The sequence below is a fragment of the Mustela putorius genome, unplaced genomic scaffold (assembly GCF_011764305.1).
Source record: "Mustela putorius furo isolate JIRA1106 unplaced genomic scaffold, ASM1176430v1.1 tig00001075_pilon_pilon_pilon, whole genome shotgun sequence".
Classification (NCBI taxonomy): domain Eukaryota; kingdom Metazoa; phylum Chordata; class Mammalia; order Carnivora; family Mustelidae; genus Mustela; species Mustela putorius.
In genome coordinates this window covers 4783420-4795727 of record NW_025421560.1, presented here as the reverse complement: position 1 = coordinate 4795727, position 12308 = coordinate 4783420, and positions in this window count along the sequence as shown.

Genomic DNA, 12308 nt, shown 5'->3' with positions numbered 1-12308 from the left:
CTCTGCTCAGCAGGAAGACTGCTTCTTCCTCTCTCTGCCTGTCTCTCTGCCTACTTGTGATCTCTGTCTGTCAAATAAATAAATAAAATCTTTAAAAAATATAAAAAAAGAGAGGGACAAGAGGGAATCAGATTGTGCTTTCTGGAAGTTCACACTGGCAGTAGTTCAGAGGATGGGAGGTAGCAGGCCCGCTGGAGAGAACTGGGGGTCAAGACAAGAGTTAAGGAGGCCTGCCTCCCAAAGTCAATTTCTATTTCTATTTCAGCACAGAATGCACCCTCTTCAGCCTGAATTTTGGCAACCCAAGTCACAGGTGACCTGGCTATGCCTGAGGGTACCCTAGAACAGAGTCACCTGCATTCCCTTCCTCTTGATACGCACTGATTGAGGGATGGTGGGGAGGAAGTGCTTTTTTCCCCTTCCTTTCCCAGGAAGTGCTTTATTTTCCCTTCTCCAGTAGAGATCCTGAAAACAACCATCCCAAACATCCAACCCTTTCTGTTGTGGTCCTTCCAAAGCCGGAACCTTTCAACTCTAACAGGAAAGCCTTTATTTTTTAACTTTGTTTCAAATCTGAGAGGTTACCTGAATGTTCTAGCTGAGTTTTCAGTTCTCCCTGAGAACCAAGGCCCTGAGCTGCTTGTCAGCCTGTATTCCTATCTCTGTTAGGAGCAGTGACAGACAGACTGACGCAGTAGCAGGCCAAGAATCAGGTGGAATGACTCTGGAGAGTGGCTGATATCAGATCATTTCTGGTTTATTGGAAGGAACAGGATGGAATCAGGCTCAGGACATGAGGCAGAGTTCAGGGACCAGGTGATGCCCCTGAACATTCCTTAGCAACAGCTGCTGCTTCCTCATATCCCAAACACCACACAAGTGCACATACACATGTACAACATAAAAGTACACACACTGATCCCACCTACGACTCCCCTCTCTCACTGTCTGTAACCCCACTGGCCACTTCACACTTCACATATAGGCATATTCTGACCTCAGGACCTTTGCACTGACTGTTCCCTCTGCCTAGAATACTCTTCCTCTGCACAGCGTCATGGATCATCCCTTGACTTTCTTTTAGTCTTTGCTCAGTTGACATCTTTTTCATCAATGCTTTCCCTTACCACTCCTCCTTCCCTCCCACCGTGTCTCCACTGTCTTACATTTTCCCCACAACACCAAGCCTTTCTTGCAGATCATGTAATTAGATGTATTTTCTGTCTCCCTCAACCACAGTGTAAGTTCCATGACAGAGGGAATGTACATCTATTCCATTCAGTGCTGTATGCCCAATGCCTAAAACCAGGAGTCAGCAGACAATAGCCCAGGGCCAAATCCAGCTCAACCTTAGTATTCGTATAGCCAACAAGCTAAGACTGTTTTTTACATTTTAAAATGTGAAAAAAGCACCCCAAACCCAAAAATCATTACTAGCTTTTTGGTGAGAGAAGCTGCTTTAAGAGCTGAGGACTCTTCTTGAGGCCTCCTGGCAGGCTCAGTGGATACAGCATGTGACTTTTGATCTCGGGATTGTAAATTCAAGCCCCCACTGGGTGTAGAGATTACTTAAAAATAAGTGAGTTAAAGCCTCTGCCTTCAGCTCAGGTCATGATCCCAGGGTCCTGGGATAGAGCCCTGAATTGGGCTCTCTCCCCGGTGGGGAGACTGCTTCCTCCTCTCTCTCTGCCTGCCTCTCTGCCTGCTTGTGATCTCTCTCTGTCCAATAAATAAATAAAATCTTCTAAAAAAATTTAAAAATAAAAATCTTTTTTGAAAAAAAGAGTTGAGAACATTAGTTCTTGGCCTACAAAGCCTAAAATGTTTACTATTTGGCCCTTTACAGAAAGATTTTACCTATTCCTGCTCAAAACAATGTCCAGCACATAGCAGATCCTGAAGGAATAAGGGAATGACAGAGTGAATGACCACCATTTTACTTTCAGTTGGAAGAACTCAAGTAGGAACTATGTGTCTGTGTTTAGGAAGAATTTAATTGTCAGTGTTATGTGGACTGAAGGGGAAGTACATGGGTTTTTCTCTGCCTTATTACAGGATATAGGAGGAAAGAGAAGGTATACATAGGACAAAGTAAAAGGAAAAATAAAATAGGGAATAAATAATAGTGATATTATTATTTACTGGCAAGAGGGCAAGGAAAAGTGAGAAGAAAGTATGAAACCAAGGCTTCACTATTCCTCCTGGAGGCTGGGGTGAACAATTCCAGCAAAAAGAAGCGTCTACTCTATTTGATCTAAAGACATTCATTCATCAACTAATGTGTGCAAGGCCCTATACCAGGCTCTAGAGGAGAATTTAGAAATGATCATCCAAACACCATTTGACCAGAGTCTTATAGACATATGTAGGGGGTCTCAGACTCTGGCCAGCATCAGAATCCCCTGAGGTCTTGTTAAAACACAGATATGGGGCCCACTCCTAGGGTGTCTGATTCAGTAGGTCTGGGGTAGTCATAAGAATGTACATTTTAACAAATTCCTAAATGCTGCTGATGTTGCTGGTCCCACATTTTCAGAAACACTGGGCTAGTTTCCTGTCATTAGAGGAGTCTTCCTCAAGTGGCTATTATTATCAGATGGATGCAGAATGGGGTATAACAAACAAATGAGTCAAATGAGAGTTATGTAACTGGTAGGGGCTCCAACGGGAGTTTGTGTTGGCTATACCCTGCAATGGCCACACAAACTTGGTTAGTTTCAAAGGAATCCATTTCTAGATCCTTAAGGTCTACTGCATTCCTTCTTTTTTTTTCTTTTTAAGATTTTATTTATTTATTTGGCAGAGAGAGAGAGAGAGAGAGATACAGTGAGAGAGGGACACAGCAGGGGGAGTGGGAAAGGGAGAAGCAGATTCCCCACTGTGCAGGAACCCCACCCACCTACCCAATGCGAGGCTGAGTCCCAGGACCCTGGGATCATGACCCAAGCCGAAGGCAGACGCTTAATGACTGAGCTACCCAGGCGCCCCTGTTGCATTTCTTCTTTAAAATGATCCACCTAGGGACGCCTGGGTGGCTCAGTTGGTTAAGCAGCTGCCTTCGGCTCAGGTCATGATCCCAGCGTCCTGGGATCGAGTCCCACATCGAGCTCCTTGCTCAGCAGGGAGCCTGCTTCTCCCTCTGCCTCTGCCTGCCATTCTGTCTGCCTGTGCTCGCTCTCTCCCCCTCTCTCTCTCTGATAAATAAATAAAATCTTTAAAAATAAAATAAAATGATCCACCTAGGAGGGCCTGGGTGGCTCAATCAGTTAAGCACCCAACTCTTGGTTTCAGCTCAGGTTGTGATCTCATGGATCACATGGGGTGTGAGATCGAGCCCCGTGTCCGGCTTCATGCTTCATGGGGAGTCTGCTGGATGATTTTCTCCCTCTGCCCCTCCTCCCACTCAATCTCTCTCACTCTCTCTCCAAAATAAATAAATACATCTAAAAATAAATAAATTAATTAAATGATCCACCTACTTCCTGTGAGTCTCACCTATTTCAAAATAAAAGTTATTAAAAAATGGGGACAAGAGGGGCGCCTGGGTGGCTCAGTGGGTTAAGCCTCTGCCTTCGGCTCAGGTCATGATCCCAGGGTCCTAGGATCGAGCCCCGCATCAGGCTCTCTGCTCAGCGGGGAGCTGTTTCCCCCCTTCTCTCTCTCTGCCTGCCTCTCTGCCTACTTAGGATCTCTGTCTGTCAAATAAATAAATAAAAATCCTAAAAAAAAAAATGGGGAAAAGAATAGAACTATGCCACATTCTTAAAATAGAGGATACAAAAGTCATTTATGATAGAATCATCCTAATGCATGTATCACTAGCATGTTGCTGACTTCCTTCCAGTCTTTCTTTGCCCAGGTGTATGTTCCTACATAGTCATAAACATATGCACAGACTTAAAAAGAAAAATACGGCTGAGAAAACTCAGAAATCTGAGGCGTCCCACTGTGCCTTGGTCTGCTAGGGCTACCATAACAAAGTACCACACACTGGGCGGCTTAAACAGCAGACGTTTATGTCTCACAACGCCTGAGGCTGGATGCCCAAGTTCTCGGCATCAGCGGGGCTTAGATCCCCCCGAAGGCTTTGTCCTTGGCTTAAAGATGGCTGCTGTCCTGATGCCTTCTAACTTGGTGGTTTTTTCAGTGTGTGTGCACCCCTGGTATTTCCTGTGTGTCCGGATTTCCTCTTCTTATAATGGTCTATCCTAATGGCTACACTTCAGCTTATTTCTTTAAAGGTCCTGTTTCCAAATATAGTCACATCTGATGTACAGGAACTTAGGACTTCAACATAGGATGTTCGGGGAAGTTACAATTCAGCCCATACGCACTATTTTCCTTTTCTAGCAATCTTTTCAAAAGTACCCCCCTCACACTTTACAAAAGAAATGTATTCTCCTCAGCCAAACCAAACCCTGCTTTGGAGTATGAACACCTTCTGGGCACACTAGTGTGGTGTGGAGAAAGCCTGCAGCTTTCGCTATAGACAACAAACCCATTCACCCACCAAATGGCTTCTGATTCTTTGGTAGAGGACTTGCTTCTGCTATTCCCCTGACATCTTTCTTCCTTCCCCTCCCATCACCAAAAAATACCTCTTTGCCCTCTGTACATCCTTAAGGCTCCCTTGTCTTTATGAATTATTTTTTTCTTTCAAACCTGCCCTTGAATTTCATATTAATCTGATTCAGTCTGTAGTCAGACAATGAAAAGAGGGCTCACAGATATGATTTGAGGAGTTTTACAATTAAAATTGTAACACATTTTAAAATGGAGAATGATAACAATATAGATGGGAGCAGAGCATCTAAGAACGTCAGCAAATTGCTTTCCACTCCACTGCCTCCAACAACTTGGGGAAAACTAACCAGCAGTGACCTTTTCAAATGACTTACGTTTATACAAACATTGTTCAGGGTAAAAATTATCTAAAGTAGAATTATTCCCTCTATCTAGACTAGACATTTCAATTAATACACATATCACACCCATAAAATTCCTTGGGATGAAGGTTAAAAGTCCATGCTACCCAAAGTGTGGTCTACAGACCAGAGCTAATCTGTTGGTGAATACCAGACTCAGCCAGGCAAGTACAGAATCTGAGAGCATCTGTGATTAGAAAGTTTTATAGCAGTCTGATAGAGTGATTTTATGTCTGTTCAATCTAATAATTAAATAAGGTAAGATTGAGTGGTTTGAAATTTTTTATTTTAATTTATTTTTCATTTTAATTGGGTTTTATAAAAGTATCAGTCCACGACAAATTGGGCGACATCCTTCATAACGGGCAGATTGAGAAGCACGCCTCCAGCTGGCACCTGCACTAGTGTGTTAGTGACGGTGTAGGTGTAGAGTCCTCTCTCCCATACCCTCGTTCCGGACCGGATTCCATATAAGGGCTCCCATCAGAGCAAAGTCCAGATCCAGCCTGCAAGCATTGGAAAAGCAGGGAATCCGGGTGGACAGTGCTGGGGAAGCTTGTGCCATCAGCTTGGAGGGTTTGGGGTATACTCTGTAGAGGGACTCTCTGTGATTGGTCCCCTATGTTGTGCTTGACCCTTCACGATGGTGCTTCTCTCACGTAAGATAAGTCTGGAGGTCACCAGTGCGGGCAGTGGGGCAGCTCCATGAGCTCCTCGGGGCCCTTGCAGAATGCTACAACACTCTCCTTGCGTGTGCCTCATGGTTTCAGTCAACTGCTGAGCTCTGGTTAATATCTGCATCCCAGGCAGCAGATGAAGGAAGGAAGGGGAACTTCCCAGGAGTCTTTCCCTATGTATATATAGAGAATACTTTTAAGAACCCATTGATTTTTATATTTATTGGCATGCATGATTTCTAGGCCAGTCCTTTTCCCACTGGGCCATTCAGCCATGTAGAACACATCGCTTCCCAGGATTATAATAAAGAGGGATTGAAATGCCCCTTCCTTGATCTGCTTCCATTGTATGGGTTCAAATTTTCTTTATTCTTTTTTTTTTTTTTAAGATTTTTATTTATTTGAGAGCGAGAGATTACAAGTAGGCAGAGAGGCAGGCAGAGAGAGAAGGGGGGAAGCAGGCTCTCCACCGAGCAGAGAGCCGGATGCAGGGCTCGATCCCAGGACCCTGAGACCATGACCTGAGCCCAAGGCAGAGGCTTAACCCACTGAGCCACCTAGGCGCCCCCAAATTTTCTTTATTCTTATAAATTTTTGTGTGCATATGGGAATGAAGAGTTTGTAACCAGAATTAAATGGTCTGTAGTCATATCAGATGAAGGGCTAGTCCAAAATCTGTAAAGAACTTACCAAACTCAACACCTAAAGAACAAATAATCTAATCAAAAATGGGTAGAAAACATGAACAGACACACTTCTCCAAAGAAGATATCCAGATGGCCAACAGACATATGAAAAGATGCTCAACATCACTCAAAACCACAATGAGATGCTATCTCACACCAGTCAGAATGGCTAAAATTAACAAGTCAGGAAATGACAGGTGTTGACAAGAATGTGGACAAAGGGGAGCCCTCCTGCACTGTTGGTGGGAATGCAAGCTGATGCAGCCACTCTGGAAAACAGCGTGGAGGTTCCTCAAAAAGTTGAAAATAGAGTTACCCTATGACCCAGCAATTGCATTACTAGAGATTTACCCCAAAGGTACAAATGTAGTGATCCAAACCACAAGAGACTCTTAACCTTAGGGAACAAACTGAGGGTTGTTTGGGTAGTTGGGGGGTTGAGGGATGAGGTAACTTGGTGATGCACATTGGGGAGGGCATATGTTGTAATGAGCACTGGGTATTATAGAAGACTCATGAATCATAGACCTGTACCCCTGAAACAAATAAAACATTTTATGCTAATTAAATTTAAATTTAAAAAAATAAAATAAAACACATAAATACACACACACACGAAGTTCTGTAGATAGGAAATCCCACTGTATGGGAATTATCCTGAATGGAACCAGGAACCAGATGAGCAAACATGATCGCATGAACAGTTGCAAATCTTAAATTTTGATCAATGATTCTCTACCTAGTCAGTTTACCAGATTATCTTTTTTTTTTCTTTTCAGCATAACAGTATTCATTGTTTTTGCACCACACCCAGTGCTCCATGCAATACGTGCCCTCTCCAATACCCACCACCTGGTTCCCCCAAACTCCCCCCCCTTCAAAACCCTCAGGTTGTTTTTCAGGGAAATTGGAAGGGGAGGTGAGCCATGAGAGCCTATGGACCCAGATTATCTTTTAAATTGCAAGCTGTACTTGCCTCCCCACCGCCTTCCCAGATCCTGTTACAAACACCCACCCCCAGGGTTTATCAGAATCTGTGGAAGGCGATTCGGACTCTCTTCCCCTCCTCCCTGCCTCGCACCTCTTAGTCCTTCCTGTCAGGAATCACTGTTCTTGTCCCTATGGAGCTTCTGAAAGCTGAAGAGGCTGCCGGCTGTTTAGGGAGGCTGTGGAAGAAAATCAGCATTATTTCAAAAGCCGAAATAAAAAGTTCACCATTGATGGGAGCTGTCCTTTTATATCTCTGTAATGGAGAGGACCCGTGTTTAAATACCTGGTCTTGCCTCCTGCTCCTTCAGTGTCCTTGGGCAAGGCATTTACTCTGAGTCTCAGTTTCCTTGTCTATAACGTGGGGATAAAAATACCGCAGAATAAATGAGATTGTGCCTACACTTTGCAAACCAGACTTCTCAGCCAAGATAAGGTGTTGTTAAAATCACTGACAAGTAGGGTATAGGAAAGAGATGAGTTCTTCTGGGGGGATCTGGGAAGGATTTTTGTAGGAAGTCCATCGGAGTTGGATCTGTACAAAAGTGAAAAGACATGCAGCTTATTCCTTCAGCGCTGGTGACTTTTTTTTTTTTAAAGATTTTATTTATTTATTTGATAGAGAGAGAGATCACAAATAGGCAGAGAGACAGACAGAGAGAGAGATGAGGAGAAGCAGGCTCCCTGCTGAGCAGAGAGCCCCATTCGGGACTCGATCCCAGGCCCCTGGGATCATGACCTGAGCCGAAAGTAGAGGCTTAACCCACTGAGCCACCCAGGCGCCCCAGCGCTGGTGACTTTTGTCCGTGTCCTACCTCTCATCTCCCTTTGCCGTCACTCCCAACACTGACATACCAAGGACCATGAAAATGTTCACATCCTTATTACAGTTTATTACTTATAAAGTAATAATAATAAATGTAATTCACATTTTAATAAAGTTGATTTTTAAAACAAAAGATCACATCATTTGACCTGGTGATCCCACTTTGGGGAAGAGGATTTCAGGAAATAATCCCCAGAGAGAAAGAGCAATATTTACTGTGGATGTGATTAACAAATAGCCAAAAAAAAAAAAAAAAAGAAAGAAACAACCTAAAGGCTAACAGTTAGGAAATGGTCAGATTAATTATGTTCTAACAAATGCGGTGCGTAGGAAATAATTATGAAAGCTATGTCACAACATGGAAAATCATTATATCATAGTGTTAATTGGAAAAAGGTGAATACAAAACAGTGTATAGTACTTTAGTGGCAACACTGTACAGAAATTTGCATATAATAGCCGCTTAACGTATGTTAAATAGCTGAGAAAGCATATATACCACAGCACCTGTGGCACCTGCCCTTGAAAAACATTTAAAACGTCTGTAGGAGCTTGTGCCCTGCTCCCAGGCCCACTGCCAGGGTGTGAGAAGACAGAGAACAAAAAGGAGAAAAATGAAAGAAACTAGATAAAGGGAGAAAAAAACCAAAACAGACAACAGAGGGAAAATACAATGGAGGCCAGGTGGGAATTAAAGAGAGGGTCACCGGGACCAGAGGGCTAGGTCAGCCCTCGCGGAAGGGGCTGTTTGCAGGTTAGTGTAAGGGGCGGAAGAAGTATGTGAATTTGGACAGAAAGTCATGTGAAACCCCAGATGGGGAAGGGCGTGGCCCACCATCTGGGCGAGGGCTGAGCTTGTGCGCATCCTGCATGGCTCAGCTCAAGTGGCTGCGGGGCTCTGGGTTCATCTAGTGTTTCTCAAAGACAAAGTTTTCCACGTGCAAATGCAAAAATGCGTTATGCTGAAATTGTTTGCTAATATTTCATGTTGGACCGTTCTGTGTTTTCGAAACAAGCATTACAGCAAAAAGTGAGCATACCTAATTCGATGAGAAGACAACAGAATTTTACTCTTTGTACTTATACCTTTCCAGTGATGATATCTCATTTAGTCTCACATGGGAATCATCTTGACTAGATTCATCTTGACTAGATAAATCATCCTTCTTGACTAGATTCGTTCCATTTTCAATGTTTTCCAAAACCAGAAGCAACCTTCTAATTCAGTGATGGAAATATTCTGTTGATTTGGTTGTTCCTTCCAGTTTTGATGAGCCTTCTGAATGACTTTCAGGTGCTTGCTAACCATCAAAAGCTCTTAACTCTGGTCAGTAGGGGCAACAGGTCTACCCCTGCTCACCCAGCTCTACCCACCCGAACCTGACGGTCTTAAACAGAGGGAGCCCATTCTTTCTGGGGAGCTTTATATCTGTGGTCCCCATACCCTGAATGCAGCCCCCAGGGTTGATCCCTACTAACAATGCTCCTTCTTCCCGTCCACATAAGGCTCCCTCACTTCTTCAGGCCCCTGTTCCAGGAGAAAAGGCACTGATGAGGACCTCCCTGATTTTCTATAATAAACAGAATGATTCTCACACCCACCCACATCACTCTACTCTTCAGTTTTCCCCATTTATTTTTATTCATAGCACTTCTGCCCATCACCCTTCACACAATATCTAAATGCTTATTTATTCCTTTATTGTCCATCTCCCCCCACTAGAAGATTTTGTTCTTGGGTGTGTCCCAATGCCTAGAACAGTGTCACGTACATAGTAGGTACTCAATAAATAGTAATTGATGAACAATGATCAGTATAGCGTTCTGAAGGTATGAATATAAATGCTAGATAAAATTATTGAGGGGTCAATTAACCCACCAAAAAAGTCAAGCACCAGATAGGTGCCAGATACTTGAACAGGTGACCCCAGGGGGGTTGTGAAGTGGACCAACTGTGTCTTAAGTATCCTGGTTTTCTCAATCTCTTGTAATTTTTCAGCCTTCACTTGTATCCTTCTACTTCTTCTAGTCCCCTGAAATTCTCTCTGCTGTAGCAAAACATACTTTTACATGACTTACAAACTTAGGTGCCCTCTGATTTTAATTGGAAGAAAAACCTAAGTTAGACAAAATTAAAACCAGTGGGTAAATCAGTTGAAGAAGTCTTTTGTATCTTCTAAGATAATCCCCTGAAGGCAGTTGTCTAATCCACTTTACTGAAGGGTAAAGTATCCAGAGACACTATCTAATGCAACCTAGCCCCAGAAGGTACAAATAAGCACTAAGAGGTGACATGCAGCCCATTCCTCTGGCCTAGATTATCTGAAAAAGTTTTAGTTCAACATACTTACTTACTTTACCCTGCTAAGCGCACTTGATCTCAGAAAGATCTTACAAGTAAATGTGTTACAATTTTTTTCTTAATTTTGGAAGATCTGGTCCTTACCCACTTTGTTAAGTGGCTAGTGGGTCTCAGCATCAAATAGAACCAGAAGCCAAATGATGACTATTGCTCAATCACAGAACAACAACGAAATTTTTACAAATACAGTTTTGAGGATACTTGTGATCTAATTAGTTAAGACAAAGTAATGAGTCATCACGGTCTAACAACCTTCTTGCTCTATGACTAAGTGCATTCAGTTATAGTGATGTACATTATAATCAATCAGTTACCACAATTTATGCTGAATTCATTTATTTATGCAAATTTGGCATGTTCAAGTTTGGTTATACTGAATTTGCCATGTGGGAATAAGACTTGATTAAGATTTAATAACAAAATAAAATTAAAAATGGTGCCTGGGTGACTCAGTCGGGGAAGTATCCAACACTTGATCTCAGCTCAGGTTTTCACCTCAAGGTTTTGAGTTCAAGCCTGTGTTGAGTTTCATGCTCGATGTGGAGCCTACTTAAAAAGAAAATTAAGAAGAAATAATACCTTTATTTACATTTGACTCAGATTGAATGCTATTTGACAATCTTAGGCCATGTGTATGACCCATCACAAATCTCTATTATTTTCTATTTATTTATTTATTGAGTATAGTCAACACACAATATTGCATTTGTTTCAGGTGTACAACTTAGTGATTTGACAAATTTATGCATTATGCTGTGCTCATCACAAGTGCAGTTACCATCTGTCCTGTTAAATCACTTACATATCATTGACTGTATTCCTTATATTGTGCCTTTTATTTCCATGAGTTATTCATTCCATAGACAGAAGTTATTCATTCCATATTCATCCATTTTTCCCAACTCCCCATCCCTCTTCCCTCTGGCAACCATCAGTTTGTTTTCTGTACTTATAGGTCTGATTCTGCTTTTGTTTGTTTATTCATTTGTTTAATTTTTTTAAGATTCTACTTATATGCAGAATCATATGGTACTTGTCTTTCTCAGTCTGGCTTATTTCAGTTAGTATAATATCCTCTAAGTCCACCCATGTTGGCTCAAATGGCAGGATCTTGTCCTTTTCTATAACTGTATAATATTTCAGCATGTGCATGGGTGTTATACTTTCTTTATCCATTTGTCTATTGATGGACATTTGGGTTGCTTCCATATCTTGGCTATTATAAATAAGGCTGTATTAAACATAGGGGTACATACATCTTTTCAAATTAGTGTTTTTGTTTTCTTTGGATAAATAGCCAGTAGTGGAGTTACTAGATCATATGATAGTTCTATTTTTAATTATTTGAGGAAACTCCACACTGTTTTCCACAGTGACTGTACCAGTTTACATTCCTATTAACAGTGCACAAGGGTTTCTTTTTCTCCATATTCTCACCAACACTTGTTATTTCTTGTCATTTCGATATTAGCTTTTCTAACTGGTGTAAGATGGTATCTCATTGTAGTTTTATTTGCATTTCTCTAATGACTGGTGGTATCAAGCATCTTTTCACATGTCTTGACCATCTGTATGTCCTTGGAAAAGTGTCTATTCAGATTTTCTGTCCATTTTTAATTAGATTTTTTTTGTGTGTGTGTTGAGTTTTGTATGTCCTTTTTTTTCTTTCTTTTTTTTTAAATTTTTTATTTTTTATAAACATATATTTTTATCCCCAGGGGTACAGGTCTGTGAATCACCAGGTTTACACACTTCACAGCACTCACCAAAGCACATACCCTCCCCAATGTCCATAATCCCACCCTCTTCTCTTAAACCCCCTCCCCCCAGCAACCCTCAGTTTGT